Below are 18,001 nucleotides of genomic sequence, written 5' to 3' on the forward strand. Positions count from 1 at the left end.
GGATGGCAGGAATAGAGACAGCTCCCTGCCAAGCAGTACTTGTTCTGGAACACATAACCATGACAATTCACTGAGAGGACCATGGCAATTAGTCACTTAGCATAAGAACCTGGAGTTCTCCATGCTAATGAGATATCTAGATGGGCCCTGAGTGTTCAGCCAATGAGCTTTCTTTCCTAGTCATTCCCTCCCGCCATCAAATAAAACAGTTTGGACAAATAAGGACAGTCTGCTCATCAAGGATAGTAGGGTGGAGGGGTGGAGGTGCCTTTGTCATAAAGAGCAGGACCTAAGTCTCCCAGAGAAGGCTTTCTCTCTCCCAGGCCCTAGGCACTTTTGGCATTCTTTGGGAACCAAACCAGCTTCCTGCCCCCATCCTGGGCTCAGCCATCCCTGGCATGTAGACCAGGGACACCCCCCCCCACCTCACCCCGTTCCTAACTCCCAGCGGTCCTCCTGTGGTATCTGGGTACACAGGAGACTGAGAACCACAGCAATCATTCCAGATCAAGCTGTTTCCCACCCACCGGAGAAAACATGAACTAAGGACTCTCCATTGCAGACTGGGTTCTTCCTCTCCCCAGAAGCTGGCCAGTAGTGCCCTTGACACCCAAGTGGTAATGCAAACACGCAGCCTGGCATCAGTCCACTTCAGCACGTGGCCCATATTAATCCAGTTCAGTGACACAGAAATTGGTAAGTAAATCTGGCAGGTGAGGTTTTATAGATGAGGAAAGTAGAGACTCAGAAGGGCCACAAAGAACAAACAATGAGGAGTTGTGGGTGGAGGCAGTCATCCTGCCTTCTGTCTTCCTCTCTTCCCATGGTCCATTCTCAACTGAATGAAAGGCAAGGATGAACGGAGCTCTGTATCGATCCTAAAGGGAAGTGTCAAATCTTAATACTAAAAGAGTATTTGGCAGTGTCTCCTCTCAGAATGCAATCTCTGTGAGGACAAACAGTACAAACTCTGTGAGGACATAGAAAAGAAGTGTTTTAGGTGATATCCCCAGTGCCTATCACAGCTTTGCATTGGGTAACCACTCAATACATACTTAGTGAATAAATGAATGAATGAAGTAGAAGGAAAGAGTTATATCTTCAGATCTTTAATTAAACAATTCCCATGCTTCAGCTGAGAATGCAGCATCACTTGAGATCTTTCAGGTGTTCTGGTGTGAACTCTGCTCACGCTCATGGATGCTTCTTGAATACACTTTGCTTATGATTCTCAGGCCTCACCTAGGACGCCTTTGGTGGTTGCATATCAGACATCCTGAATATCAGATATTTACATTGTGATTTATGACAGTAGCAAAAGTATAGTTAGGAAGTAGCAATTAAATAATTTTATGCCTGGGGGTCACCAGACCATGAGAAACTGGGGGTCTTAGTATAGCATGTTTTCTTCTCTGGAAGGATAATTTCTGGATTTGTAATACTCTTCTGATGTATTTCCTCCCAGAGAGGGGAAAAAAAAAAAAGAATTCCTTGTCAAGCACTGTCCGATTAGCCTTCAGAACAACCCTGCCCCATAGTGGCAATCCTGTATCCAAAGAATGACTTCAAGACTGGTGAATGGTTTTGACCTCCTGCCAGGTTAGAAGATGAAGAAAAAGAATTTGCCTTTCAGAGTTTAATTACACCAGAATGAAGTTATTAGCTTTTTCAGCAAGCACAATGAAAAGAGTTTAGTGTAGCTCCGAAGGCAGGAAGAACATAGCATGGAATAACAAATAAAAGTTAACAAATAGTAGATTAAAAAAAAAAAACAACAACACATTTTTTTTTCTTTATCAGAAAAAGAGGGGGGAAAAAACAGCTAGAGAATCTAAGCCCTGTGGCAGAGCAAACATGCTTGTTCCTTTAGCTTGCCAGATGGGAATCTGAGGTCCCAGAGGGCAGGATGGAGACACAGGGTGCTGCCTTATCCTAATGAGGTTTGCCCTAGAATTGAAGAAGACAGATGGGCTTGCAGCTTGGAAGCCCTCAGCAATCTCCCTGGAAACTGGCAAGCAAGGAGCGAATTCCTACCTTTGGTCACTGCCCTCTCACTCCCAGCCCTATCTCCCTGTGTCATCTTGTTTGGGGAGCATTTGTACTGCTTTAAGCCACATTGAATTCTCCTCTCCTGTTTCTTTCTGCTACTTCCTTGGTCTTATGTGCTTCCCTACTCTCCATTTCCATTACACTTTCCTGCAGTAGTGTTGCCTATATCAGCTCCATCTTAGTTATTTCTGAACCTGTGACAGGTGTTCTAAGAAGAGTCATATATCGATTACTGATAAGTGAAGGTGGGTACTGCTTAAACTTCTTATTTCTCTTCATGCTCCCAATTTAGAGCTTTTTGTTGGAGAAAAATGGGAATGAATAGCCATTTGAAGAAATGTAGCATTCCTCCAACTTGATGCTAGCCCTTGGAAACTGCATACCTCAGTGAACGTGAGTGATCTCATCTCACAGTGAGACCCACGTATGCTTCCCTGGATGACAGCAGAGTCTCCACGGAGAGCACATTTCCCTGCCACCAGGCAGTGAGCCAAATGCTTGTAGTGTTCTGCCTTGAGGAACACAGGCTAACTGGCCTTTTATGAAGGAATGATCAAAATTTGAGAACCATTCTCCTGGTGGAATTTAAATACTCTTACTCTCCTACAGAGCTCCTTCCCTCCAGACGTCCCCCAAAGCAGCGAGAACACAAACAAACAAAAATTACTGTTGAAGAATTTAGAAAGTACCAACTATGTTAACATATAGTATTTGAGAGACTGAGACAGGAGAATAGAATATAAACAATAAACCAAAGAAAAAAGTAATAAACTCTGAATTGATATGATGTTTAGACTGAAAAATCATACATTTTTGTATGATTTTTCATATGGGATGTATTTGCTAAGGAAAACATCATAAACAAATGAAGGCTGTTATTGTGTCATAGGTTTCACAATATAGGTCATGACTCAAGAGTGCTATTCTATTTTAAATTGATGAAATGATCAATCAAAAAGGAACATGCATGAGCCATTGATGAGAATCTAGAGTAAGCCTCAAACTACGAATTGATATAGATCAATTCTGTCTCAAAATTAAAGAACAGAGATTACAGGTGGGCGGCATACCAAAATATTCACTTTAAAATAAAAATTACATGAAATAGCTTCTATGACCTTATGATAACTCCCTTCACATTCTCTCTCACCCTATGCACTGACTATCCTTTCCTGGCATTTTATCATGCTTCCATGTCTCATACACAATAGACCTACCTAGAGCTTATAGAGTTATTCCCTTGATGCCCAGAATATGATCCCCCTGACTCATTTCAGAATCATTCACCCCTTGCCCTCTTGTCTAAAAGGTCTTCTGTCTTCACAGTGATCTCTCTGACCTTGCAGGTAAACTTAGTCCCTTTTACAAAGTCCCTCCTTAGCAAACTACAGTCCCTGCCATTGCCTGGACTGCTGTGGCTTCTCTACCTCATAGGCATCAATAGCCGGTCCAACCTTGCTTTATACCTTATTTTCAACAACTAGCACATGACTAGGAAAGGATTCCATAAAACAAGTGATGGACTTCAGAGTAAGATTCTTTGTATAGAATTCTATCTGGGTAAAATGTAAACTGTTGTGCAGCATTCAATGTTATAAGCAAAGGTAGGTAAGCTGGCTTCCTTACTGCCCCTCTAACCAAAGATGGCATCCCACATTGATACTATTCTATGTTCCTTTTGTCTGACATATTCTATATGGTCAGTTAGTCCCACTGTATCCCACCATCACAAGAAAATAAAACAAATCTCCACACAGCAGAGGTACTTATTTTGATCAAAAGTATATATCATTGGTCTTAGTGATTTAACTCTGTTTATGTTCAGAAGCAGTAGGTATACTAAATACTGTATAAAACACACCTCCAAAACTTTTTTTGGTCTGGATCTCTGCAGTGCTTAGCTACAGATTTCTTTTCTTCTGTCCTTGGAAACTGCATTTCTACTTTCCATTTCTGTAAATTTGATTGGTACCAGTCCTTTATAAAGGTAGACCTGTACAGGTGGTTCTGATATTGTCCTGTTCTCCAATTAGTTCTTGATCTGTTAGTAAAGAAGCCATAGGCCAATTGCTGGGTGGAAGGAATAGGCAGAACTTCTAGGTCCCTGGGAAAAAAAAAGAGACATATGCAAGAGAGAAGACAGGTTTCGCCGTGCTTCTGATGAAGAAAAGTTGACCAGCCATGTGAGATCTCAATCTCAAAACGGAGTGGCCACACAGGCTGATCCTATAGGCCAGTGGTCAGGTATGTTTAACAGGGACTAGATTCAACTAAACAACTAAAGTTAGGGTAAGTGGTAAATGCAGAGATAAAAAATTGATAAGGGCACAATTTTAAAGAGATAGTAGCAAAAGAAAAGAGAAAAATGAGCAACGTGTGTGTGTGTGTGTGTGTGTGTGTGTGTGTGTGTGTATTGCAATGGTACACACAACATGAACCCATTCAGTATTTCCAGGGTTGATCTCTTTCACTAAGAACAACATCCTCAAGTGTCACTCACACTTTGATAAATGAGAATCCTTTCATTATTTTTAAGCTGCACATACCAATGGAAAGAAAGCATACAATATAATACTTTTTTTTTTGGATCCAATCTGTGGCTATCCAGGGGAGTATCTTGGTCCTTGCAACTTAGAGGCTGGCTGTGTTAAAACAGGACCGCATAACCAATAGAACATATACATTTGTAATTGGAGTGTGCTAGATTGAATTAGAGACTTACAGAATAGTCCCACAAGGGCTGTTTATGGTCTTGAGAGCATAGGAACCAATAGGAACCAGTAGTACTAGTGTACAAAAGCAAGAACAGAGTGGAAGAGGAAGGGACACACACACACATACACAGAGAGACAAAGAGAGAGAGAGAGAGAGACAGACAGACAGACAGACAGACAGATACACACACACACACACAGAGAGAGAGAGAGAGAGAGAGAGAGAGAGAGAGAGAGAGAGAAAATAAGCTCCTGAGGCTGCCAGTGGTACAAATCCAAGCTCCAAGGCAGTAGTGACAGTAGTGAGAGCTTGTACTTGCTCACATGCTTCAACTCAGGCTTTTATGCTCTTCCTTTTTATTGCCTTGAGGCCCACACCTTACAGGATGCCAGTGCCTGTGTTCATGGACATCTATCACCTAGAGATGAGCTCTTCCAGTTTTCTAGGAAAACCCCCTTATAGTTGTTTTGATAACCAAAGCTATCAGTTATGAAGTTATTTTTGTTTGTTCACTTCATTGATATCAGTGATCTTCCCTAACTACTGGAAGTTTATTTTTCTTAAAGTTCCAGGTAAGGGATTTGCCTCAACCCAATGGTCTGAATAGTCTTGCAGCTTTTCTCTTTAAAAAGAAAATATCCCCAATATTTTGAACCCCCCAAAACCTGGATAACACATTTAAAGATACCCAAAACAGTTGGCATTTAAAGATAAATAAAAATAAAAGTTTATTTTATCATGGAATACTTAGTTATTGAATTGTGAAATCAAATTGATCCATTTGCTTTTAAATTATATTCAAGTCAAATTGAGAGAACAGTCTGGCAGCCTCACAGAAGGACCCTAATGACAAGCATTCTGGAGTCTACTTCTATAGTTCTACAGTCCTTTGTCACTCTTAGTAATGTATATGCAGTTGTTCTCAAATTTTCAAGTGGTAGGCATTTCAAATGTTATCCCCTTTCCTAATTTATCCTTCAAAAAACCCCTATCCCTTCCCCCTCCCCCTGCTCACCAACCCACCCAATCACACTTCTTGGCCCTGGCAGCCTCCTATACTGGGGCATAGAACCTTCACAGGTACAAGGGCCTCTCCTCCCATTGATGATCAACTATGTCATCCTCTGCTACATATACAGCTAGAGCCATGAGTCTCTCAGTGTGTTTTCTTTGATTGGTGCTTTAGTCCCAGGAAGCTCTGCAAATACCTTAGTTCACATTGTTGTTCCTTCTATCTGGCTGCAAACCCCTTCAGCTCCTTGGGTACTTTCTCTGGCTCCTTCATTGGGGAACCTGTGTTCCGTCCAATGGATGTCTGTGAGCATCAACTTCTGTATTTGTCAGGAACTGGCAGAGCCTCTCAGGAGACAGCTATATCAGGCTCCTGTCAGCAAGTTCTTTCTGGCATCCACAATAGTTTCTGGTTTTGCTGGATGTTTATGGGATGGATCCCCAGGTGGGGCAGTCTCTGGATAGTCATTCCTTCAGTCTCTGCTCTACACTTTGTCTCTGTAACTCTTTCCATGGGTTTTTGTTCCCCCTTCTAAGAATGACCAAAGGGTCCACACTTTGGTCTTCCTTTCTCTTGAGTTTCATGTGTTTTTGGGAATTGTATCTTGGATATTCCCAGTTTCTGGGCTAATGTCCACTTATCAGTGAGTGCATATCATGTGTGTTCTTTTGTGACTGGATTATCTCACTCAGGATGATATCCTCCAGATCCATGCACTTGTCTAAGAATTTCATAAATTCATTGTTTTTAATAGCTTTGTAGTACTCCATTGTGTAAATTTACCACATTTTCTGTATCCATTCCTCTGTTGAGGGCATCTGAGTTCTTTCCAACTTAAGGCTATTATAAATAAAGCTGCTATGAACATAAATAAATTAGGGAAACAACACCCTTTAAAATAGGTAAACAACACAAATAATATAAAATACCTTGGTGTGACTCTAACTAAGGAAGTGAAAGATCTGTATGATAAGAACTTCAAGTCTCTGAAGAAATTGAAGAAAGTCTCAGAAGATGGAAAGATCTCCCATGCTCATGGATTGGCAGGATTAATATAGTAAAAATGGTTATCTTGCTGAAAGCAATCTACAGATACAATGCAATCCCCATCAAAATTCCAACTCAATTTTATACAGAGTTAGAAAGGGCAATTTGCAAATTCATCTGGAATAACAAAAAACCTAGGATTGCAAAAACTGTTCTCAACAATGAAAGAACCTCTAGTGGAATCACCATCCCTGACCTCAAGCTGTACTACAGAGCAAATGTGATAAAAACTGAATGGTACTGGTACAGTGACAGACAAGTAGACCAATGGAACAGAATTGAAGACCCAGAAATGAACCCACACACCTATGGTTACTTGATCTTTGACAAAGGAGCTAAAACCATCCAGTGGACAAAGATCGCATTTTCAACAAATAGTGCTGGCAGTTAGCATGTAGAAGAATGTGAATTGCTCCATTCTCATCTCCTTGTACAAAGCTCAAGTCTAAGTGGATCAAGGAACTCCACACAAAACCAAAGACATTAAAGCTTATAGAGGAGGAAGTAGAGAAGAACCTCAAACATATGGGCACAAAGGAAAAATTCCTGAACAGAACGCCAATGGCTTGTACTGTAAGATCAAGAATTAACAAATGAGACCTCATAAAATTGCAAAGCATCTGTAGGGTAAAGGACATTGTCAGTAAGACAAAAAGGCAACCAACAGATTGGGAAAATATCTTTACCAATCCTACATCTGATAGAGGGCTAATATCCAATATATATAAAGAACTCAAGAAATTGGACTCCAGACCAAATAACCCTATTAAAAATGGGGTACAGAGCTAAACAAAGAATTCTCAACTGAGGAATACTGAATGAATGAGAAGCATCTAAAAAAGTGTTCAACATCCTTAATCATCAGGAAAATGCAATCAAAACAACCCTGAGATTCTACCTCAAGCCAATCAGAATGGCTAAGATCAAAAACTCAGGTGACAGCAAATGCTGTTGAGGATGTGGAGGAAGACAAACACTCCTCCATTGCTGGTGGGATTGCAATCTTGTACAACCACTCTGGAAATCAGTCTGGCATCTCTTCAGAAAATTGGACATAGTACTACCGGAGGATCCAACAATACCACTCCTGGGCATATACCTACCCAGAAGATGTTCCAACTTATAATAAGGACACAAGCTCCACTTTGTTCATAGCAGCCCTATTTATAATAGCCAGAAGCTGGAAAGAACCCAGATGTCCCTCAACAGAGGAATGGATACAGAAATTGTAGGCACTTTCATGGCACATCATTTGCTCTGGAAAACAGTAATATTTGATCATGTACATTCTTATTTCTGTATATCAAGATTAAAAGCAAAACAAAGCATTGTTTCTGAATCTGTTGCTGGGAGAGTTGTATTGTGATTCTTGAGTTCTAGAGAAGCATTCATCTAGAGTCATTGTGCATTCTCCCCTAAAGATCCACACACCACTGAGGGTGCTCACCCTTCTTCTGGTGATTATTGCAATGTCTACTTGGCTAACTCTACACCTAGCTTACATGTCACTCTGTCCCTCAATGATCCCCTTTTGATTACTAATGCCCAGTCCTGACCTCATTATGCACTGTAACTTTGTTTTATTAGCTCCAAACCCTGCTTCATGAACCATAATATTTCAAAAGTAGTTTCTTACCTATTACCTATGTCTTTAAATTGGTGTATAACTAAGGAATTTTCTGTATATTTCTGAGCATTGCAATCTCTGATTAAAATAAACATTCACTAAGTAATATGGATAAATGAATGAATGGTGGATGGATAGATGGATGGATGGATGGATGGATGGATGGATGGATGGATGGATGGATGATGTGTGGACCAAGGATATGGTCTATGCCACCAATTTTTGATATATATGAATGAATAGGATTTGCTCAGATAATGATGCAAACATCTACAATGCGGGGCCGTGGGTGTGGAGGAAAGAGGGAGTGGGAGAAAACTCGCATCCCGCCAGAGTTCCAGTGTTCTGGGCAGGCAGACACGAAAGACTGCTGCATGCTTTCCATGCGGCCCCAGGTGGGTGTCTGGCTGTGTGAAGCCACTGACCTTACTCTGTGAGTGGTGGGCAAGGCACAGTCCTAGGCACCAGGTTGCCAGCCTCCAGCATCCGGAGGAGGAGACCACAGAGGAGCTGAGAACAAATGGGGGCCCAGGGCAGCTCTGTCATCTCTGGGGCTGAAGGAAGGAGAGGGCAGGGGGATAGGGCGCTGGATGGTTCCCATGTGGGTGAGAGTCCTTGGCCTTGTCAGTGGCTGCAGTGCAGGAAGGCCTTCTGGTGGGAGGTTAGATGAAGCTCATTAGGAGAATGCCTATCCCATCACTGAAGCACGGCGGGCCTTGATGAGCAGAGACAGTCTATGGTTTTAGAGCTTTATTGTAGAAAGGGAAAAAGAAAGAATGTAGGTAGAGAGAGAGAGACCGGCCATGGCCACTTGGAGAGAGGGGGAAAGTGAAAGAGAGAAGAAAGGCTAAAGAGTAGGAAAGGTGAGGGCTTAAAAGAGAGCAAGGGGCCAAGAAGCCCCTCTTATAGTGGGGCTGGGCTATCAGGTAACTGTGGGGAGGAGCATACCTGGCTATAGTCAGGTAACTGTGGGGGTGGAGTCTAGCCAGAATGTCAGAAGCTTGGGACATTGTCTGTGTGACTGATAGTTACAGAATTATGGAGTTGGGGGCTCTGTGGTGTCAGGCACCTGTCTCTAGGAATGTGGCTCGCTTTCCTGTCCCTTGTAGAGTTCTCTACTGGGTCACTGGAACAAGCCTCATTCAACCAAAATAGGCTGCCTATCACAGTCCCACACTACAGTACAAATGTGTGTGTGTGTGTGTGTGTGTGTGTGTGTGTGTGTGTGTGTGATGCCCTAAGACTGCATAGAAAACAGGGCATGGAGCTGATCACCAAAGAAAAAGTAGAATTGAGATAGATATAGCAACTTTTAGAAAGTTATTTAACCTCCAAATCTCTCAGGTTTTCTTCTTGTCCTTAGGGACGGAGGCAAACCTGCCCCTCATTTGTGGGAATGTTCTGGAGTCAGAGATAATACATAAAAGCTTCTGAGTGCTAATTAGCTCTATCTGTCAGGGCACAGGAAGCCAGCAGGTCTGAGTGGCTGATTGCAAGGTCTGTAGCTGAAAATACTTCTTGCCAACTGCCTGGAGGGGCTGATAAGGGAAATGACTACATTCTGTAAATTAACATATTCTAAGCAGGTCAGAAGTCTCCAGTTTATAAAAAAAAGACTGTGATAAAGATAGGTAAAATAATGCCCATTTTAGTTGCCATGCTTAAGTAATGAAGCTGTAAATTTCTTGACAAGGATCACTGCCTTAGTGTTAGGAGTGGGTGGCAACTGAGTACAACCTTTAGGAATAACTACTGCTGAAAATTAAGAAAGGTTTATTCTCAGACTCATTTTTTAATTGCTTCTTCATTGTACTCTTTCATACCTGAACCATAAATTTGACTCTGGGTTTCTTCTTTTTCCTTAGCCAGCCAGATACTTCTGCCCCTGCACCGACATCGGGGTCATTTCTCAAACATTAGTTTTTGTTTTTCTTTTTGTTTTTTGTTTTTCCTATGAATTGTGCTTTATAAGGAATAGCACTACACTAGATACCGGGGGTGGGGGTTGGGGGAGTAGATCCTGGCATCTGGGCCCTGTTCTGTAGGTATGGTTTTTATGACGTATTTAGTTGGAAGGTATCGAATCCCAACTTGAAGTAGCATAAAGAGATGCACAGAGAATGAGACTCAGAGGAAGAGAAGGAAGTACTGTGCCCTAGGACTTCTCCATCACAGAAACCTGAGTCTACTCTATACTCCCTCCATTTGACCTAACCCAAACAAGTAACTTTTTCAAAGTACACATTCTTCTCTTAGTGATGCCCTATAATGGAAATATGGCCATGTGTGGTCCTTGATTTATGACTAGCTGCCCAAAAGGATAAAAGATCTCTCCGTGAGCTTCCTAATTCTTCTATCAAAACCAAAGGAATCAAGAAAATGTGATCATATGAGAATTCTGCTGGTAATGTGTTCCAACATGGTGGCAAGAATGCACAAGCTTAGAAGCCTCCTGATGTACATCCCACAAAACCCATAGAAAAGGGGAGAGAGTCATCAACACAAGAGTCCTTGTAAGTAAGACTGTTATTCATATGGAAAGTGACTGAATTCATAGAGACTTGTCATGTGAATATGCTTTGAAAATCAAGCCCAAGGACAAGTGAGAGCTCTTGGAAGTAAAGGCCTTTCTGTTTCATGATCCCAGTCCTGTGCCATGCAAGCTGAAGGTTGGCATGTTTGACTACTTGGAAGATAAAATGGACAGTATTTATGAAAGCTTCTCGATCTGACATGGAATCAGTGTCCAACATTATCATCTCTCCTCCATTCCACACCATGTGAGCTTTACCCTCAGGGAAGAATCTAAATATTGGAACTAATACATATGTATTCCAAGTAACAAAGACATTTTGGGGATGAGTGGGTAAAATTGCAAGTATTACTTGTCATATATTTTCTTTCATTCATATTCTCTACATAAATCCCATGTACACTTTTAATGGGGGAAGGTGAGAGGCAGAGACATAGGGACAGAACTGGATTTATACGCGTTAAGTTGGCTAATACTACATTCAGATGGAGTGAATGAGGTTGATGTCTTTGATGTTAACATCAATAAGGGAGACAGTAAGTGTGACATGATGCAAACCCTTTTGGATAGAGCCTTTCTTTGCGACTGTCTTATACCGAGTGTCTTTCTTTAGGCGATCCATCCATCCACACCACCAGAGAGGGGAAAGTGATGTGCTAGTCACTATAGTTACCATGGAATCACAGCCTCACCTGGTCTCTCTTCTGCTTGTTACACATTCAAAGAAATAAAGACTTCCGTGTCACTGTTTCCAGAGAGGTCCAAAAAGAAGTGGCATTTCAGGACATTAGCCCTCTTTGGCTGAAGCTAGAGAAAGTACCCAAGGAGCTAAAGGGATCTGCAACCCTATTGTTGGAACAACATGATGTACTAACCAGAACTCCGGAGCTCTTGTCTCTAGCTGCATATGTATCGAAAGATGACCTAGTCGGCCATCAATGGAAAGAGAGGCCCATTGGACTTGCAAACTTTATATGCCCCAATATAGGGGAATGCCAGGGCCAAAAGAATGGGAATGGGTGGGTAGGGAAGTGGGGGGCGCTATGGGGGACTTTTGGGATAGCATTGGAAATGTAATTGAGGAAAATATGTAATAAAAATATTAAAAAAAAAAGATATAGCAGAAGTTCAGCGCCCCTGGGCTTGCACCATGGCTCTTCTGCCAACTTGTTCCTGCCGACTTGGGGCATAACAATTGTTGAATAAGCAAGGTCATGGTAACTTGCTGATGTTCAAGCTAACATTTCTCATCTTGTGTTCCAAATATCCCTAAGAACCCCCTCTGAAACTAAAATTGGAGTTTATTTGTGAGCGTTGCTTGCTTTCTCCATTTTCCTAATCTCCATGCTCATCTATCACTGTAGTCTCAGAACAGAAAGTTCAACTCCAAGGTTATGGACCACACCTCCTACACACACACACACACACACGGGAGAGAGAAAGGGGCTACTTTTGAGTAGTCCCCTCACTACTGTTTTTGGTGTTTTAGTTACTGTGCTATGAAGAGATACCATGACCAAGGCAATCTTATAAAGAAAGCATTTCATTGGAGGCATGCTTATAGTTTTAGAGATTCATATTCATCTTGCCAGAAAGCAAACAGCCATGGTACTGAAGCAGTACCGGAGAGCTTTGCATACTGATCCGCAGGCAGCAAGCAGAGAATGGGGCACTGGGTCTAGCATGGGCTTTTGAAATCTCAAAGCACACCCCGCCCAGTTACTCACCCCCCTTCAACAAAGCCACACCTACTCAAACAAAGCCATACCTCCTAATTTTTTCCAAACAATTCACCTAAGACCAAACATCAAATATATGTGCCTTTAGAGGCTATTCTTACTCAAACCACCACACTTGGTATAATAAAACCATCTAAAAGGAAGAAATTTAGGGCATTAATGTGGAAAGTGCTGTTATCTCCACAAAAGATAATCACCTTAGTTATACAAAGCAAAACCACAGCTTTAAATATCCTTTTTACTCTCATGAAAATGCCAATCATTCTTTCCAATTATTGTTCTTAAGCCCAGTGTGTTTCCTCAACCATAGATCTACCTAGTCACTACGTCACTAGGGAACTGGATAAAATAGGAAAAGGGAAAATAGATGGGTGGATTAGTGGATGGAAGGTTGAAAGCTTGGGCATGTGGGTTAAAGCAGGGTGTTTGCTTTGCAGCTATTCCAATGATGAGTTTTACTAAAACTGTCCAAGGCTCTTCTCAGATGAGCTAACCCCATTATTCTGGCTGAAAAGATTTGAATACATTATGGACAGGTATTTGCTCTTATAGCTTGGCTCAAATTGTTGTAGCTGTTGTATACGGAGTAGAACTAATCACACTTTGATGTCTATTTTTGATGGGTAATGGGCTACTATAAAATACCTAGGTTACTTTCCTTCACCTATTTAATGCTTGTTTCTGTTAAGTTCTAAACATTACAGTACTGAATAGCTGTTGCCCTAGCTGCATGAGATTACCTACAACACAACTTGTTACATATGGTTGCTAATTAAGAGGCAAAAGCATGCCCATCAGAGTCACTTACCTTGGAATTTGTAATGAGGTACTTTGAGTGAAATAAAGCATGGAATATGATTTTTGTAGCTGAGAATATGAGGATATGAAACTACTCATTTATGTTAGAACTGATGGTTAATTTAGTATGATGTATTAAATTTAAGGTATTCCCACAGAACAAAGCTTTCTTTCACCTCTTTTGGATAAGGGGTCATTTCCACTCGGCTGTCTAGGGTCTTCGTTCATGTCTGAGCTACCCTGTACCACATTTTTCTTCTTCTCTATTTCTATATCTCAGATCTCAAAGCTTTAACGTCTGAAACCTCTTTCTTTTGTTTGCTTTGTCCATTCCAATAAGCAGCCAGTTATGGAATTCCCTATGTGGGTTGTGGTGAAAGAATGCCTGGAAGTAAAGTATGGCTCTGCTGCGGACTAGTGTGAAAACTCTCGGGGCTTCTGCTTCCTCATCTGTAAAAAGGAGAGAATGATTATAATTAGCTTACAGAGCTATTGAAAGAATGAAATAACCAGCAAAGCATTGTGCATTTAGAGCTTATGAGAAATTTTTAGTAAACATTATTGTATGTTTTCACAACAATTTAATTACATAATAGAATAGAAACCACTGGGGGGGGGGGGGNGCAGGACACACGGAGAGCGTATGTGTAAGCCTGACACCTTATTTCACATGCAGTATCTGCTCTCCTTCCCTTGATCCCTCTTCCCTCTCCTCCCTGCTTGTCCACTCCTCTTCCCTTTACTTCACATCCTTCCTCTTCTCCCACTCCCTCTCCCCTTTCCTATCCTCCTTCTTGAGATAGACTCACCACATAGCACACACTAGCCTTGAATTGCTTTTTAGAACAGTCAGGGTTTTTTTTGGGGGGGGTGGTGGTCCAGTGTTTGAAAGATCTTGGGGGTCCAGAATAATTAAGATTGCTGGTCCTCCTACAGAATCTCCCTTCTCCTCAGTTTCTTGCAGCCTTCTCTAATTCAACAACAGGGGTCAGTTGCTTCTGTCCATTGGTTGGAGGCAAATAACTACATCTGACTCTTTCAGCTGCTTGTTGGGTCTTTCAGAGAGCAGTCATGGTAGATCCCTTTTTGTGAGCATCCCATAGCCTCAGTAATAGTGTCAGGCCTTGGAACCTCCCCTTGAGCTGGATCCCACTTTGGGCTTGTTGCTGGACCTTCCTTTCCTCAGGCTCCTCTCCATTTCCATCCCTGTAATTCTTTCAGACAGAAACAATTATGGGTTAGAGGTGTGACCGTGGGATGGCAATCCCATCCCTCACTTGATGTTCCTGTCTTCCTTCTGGAAGTGGGCTCTATAAGTTCCCACTCCCACTCCATTCATCAAAGGTCCCTCCCTATGAGTCCTGGGATTCTCTCAACTTTCAGGTCTCTGGTGCATTCTGGGGGTTCATCCAACCTTCTATTTCCTGAGGTTGCCTGTTTACATTCTTTCTGGTGGCCCTCAGAGCTTTAGTTCTTTTACCTCACCCAATACCAGATCAGGTTCCCCTCTACCCCCCATCTCCTCCACACCCTTTCCACATTTCCTCCCAAGGTCCCTCCCCACTTGTGATTGCTTTCTTCTCTCTCCCAAGTGAGACTGAGGCATCCTCACTTGAGCATTTCAGCTTGTTGAGCTGAAAAGTTCAATTCTGTATCTTGTGTATTTGTATGGTTTTTTTTTTCTTTTTTTTGGCTAATATCCACTTATTAGTGAGAACATGCCATGCATGTCCTTTTGGGTCTGAGTTACCTCACTTAGGATGATATTTTCTAGTTCTATCCATTTGCCTGCAAAACTTAGGATCTCCTCTAGCTTTTGAAAATAGAACTTTGTCTTTTAAGGCTTTTCCTTACTTTGGATAAATCACAAACCTGATCATTATCTTTTTACCCTATTCTGTTATATAAGTGATTGGTATGTATGTATTTATACTTGTGTGTATGTATGTGATGTATGTATCTGATTATGAGTTATTGGCTGTTGATGGATTTTGGGAAAGGAACAGTTATGACTCTCAGTTGTGTACAAACTGATGAGCCCAGTGGTCTCATAGAAAACACTAGATGAACTCAGTGGGTCAAAAACAGAGCAAGATATTAATGTGAGATAGGTACTTTGAGAGTTAACAAGAATAGGATAGAATGAAAGAATGTAGAGGGGAGAGTAATTTAAATGCATCATATACCTGTCCAAAAAAAAAAAACCCTAAAAAATGGAAAATTAATTTCAATAAATCAACTATAGAATACAAAATTTTGTTCTTCAATTTACATAGATTAACAATGTTTGTTAAGATATAAATTTCATGGTTTATTAGAGAATCTTATTAAGCTAACTTCTAACCCACAATTCATTTATCATATTAATCACACATTTTCAATAATCTTCAAATTCAGTTCCTCCAAATCTTCTATCCAAAGTCTATGATACCTTTAACAATAGGGTCTGACCTTCATTTTCTGGGAGACAACCAAAGGCAATGATAATGCCTATTGGGAGTCTTTTGGACTCCACTGACAAACAACTCAAAGAGTTTTTCCTTGCTTGGCACTAAAACTTTGTTGGATTGTCTATAGCTCTTGGAGAAATAGCATTGCCAGCACAATTGGCCTTAAATATGTATATGTATATATTATACGTATAACACATACATATTACACATAAGCATATATACATTTATATTATAGAATATATATACTAAGTAAACATAAAATAATTTTTACCCATGGTAAAAAGTTACTGAGTTGAAATTATGGCCCAAGATTTGAGATCAGCAAAACACAGGCTCAAATCTAGAATTTACTTGCAACTAAAATAAATGAATGAATTTCTAAGATGGTTCATCTGGAAAAACGATTTTAATAACTCTCATGAAGTAAGAATTATAAAAAAAGAGATAAAATAATATTTTGTATAAGTCAGGGTTCTCTAGAGTCACCGAACTTATGGAATGGATATATATTTGGGATATATTGGATTGATTTATAAGCTGCAGTCCAGGAGTCAAGCAGTGACTAGCTATAAACAGACCAATCAAAGAATTCAGTGTTTGCTCAGTCCCACAAGGCTGCCTCTGCTGGTCTTCTGTATATGCGAGGATCCCAAAGAAATATGCTCCCATGCCAGTGAATGAAGGGTTGTGCTAGCAAGGAAGGGCAAGCAGGGAAAGAGAAAAAGCTTCTTTCTTCTATAGCTTCATATAGACTTCAACAGCAGGTGAGCCTAGATTAAAGACATCTCTGTCTTCCAGCCTAAGATTCACATCACGGGCCCATGTCTTCCTGGTTCAAGATCAGGATCAAAGGTCTATGTCTACCTACCTCAAAGGTCTAGACTAGAAGTGGATTCACCCACTTCAAACCAAGCAAAAATTCTCTCACAGGTGTGCTCTCTCCATTTTTGGACTGTAATTCACTCCAGGTATAGCCAGGTTGACAATAAAGAATGGTCATCTCAGTGACTACATTAGAGAGTAGTGAAATTTCCCTGAGAGAATCGCACTATAATAAAATGGGACTTCGTGGAATTAAGAGAACTGAGGGAATATATTTTTTTCTGGGTTTTTGGAATAATTTTCTCATCCTATTTCTCCCAGGCCCACCATACAATTTACTCTGTAGGAAAAGCAGTGCCAGGCTATGACATATGTTCTTTTTAGGAAGAATCATATGAAGTTCTAATTAAGTCATTCTAAAGTCCACATCCAAGGCCATGCATGTATGATTATGTTTGTGTTTCTTTCTGCCTATTCAGTTATGAGCCACCAAAGTTTTTCAAAGTGCTCATTATTTTCTGTCTTATTTGTGTTCGAGTATAGAAAGCCCAATATGCAGCGCATATCATCAGATGCAAGGACTAGGATGGTCAGAGACCTTGTTTCTTTTTGCAACTATCACAGTAGTTCTAAATTATCACCCTTAGAAGCCCAAAGCCATATCTCATTACTACTTTCTGTTAAAGAGTCCTCAGGACAAACTGTAAAGTATTTGAGAGTCATGTGATTCACTCATATTTCCAGTCATGATTTTTTCAAGAACATAGTTTTTTTTTCTTTCTGTCTGGTAATTTCACTTTGCCTCAGTTGCTGCTAATATATGATATGAGACTTGGCTTCCTAGGGAGCCGTAATCAAAGGCTACAAGCTCCTTGCTGAGAGACACATTATCACCATTTCTAAAATTGATATATGATGGGTGTTATCACTGCATAAGTAATAGACTTGCCTTGAGTCTCTCTATATGCAGTAGATATACCTGCTGCCATGTTCCTTTAAGCTGTGCAAAGAAACACATGAGTAATTGTATTAGTCAGGGTTCTCTAGAGTCACAGAACTTATGGATAGTCTCTATATAGTAAAAGAATTTATTGATGACTTACAGTCGGCAGCCCAATTCCCAACAATGGTTCAGTCGCAGCTGTGAATGGAAGTCCAAGGATCTAGCAGTTACTCAGTCTCACACGGCAAGCAGGCGAAGGAGCA

This window comes from Mus caroli, chromosome 11 (genome assembly GCF_900094665.2).
Source record: "Mus caroli chromosome 11, CAROLI_EIJ_v1.1, whole genome shotgun sequence".
In the NCBI taxonomy this organism is placed as follows: domain Eukaryota; kingdom Metazoa; phylum Chordata; class Mammalia; order Rodentia; family Muridae; genus Mus; species Mus caroli.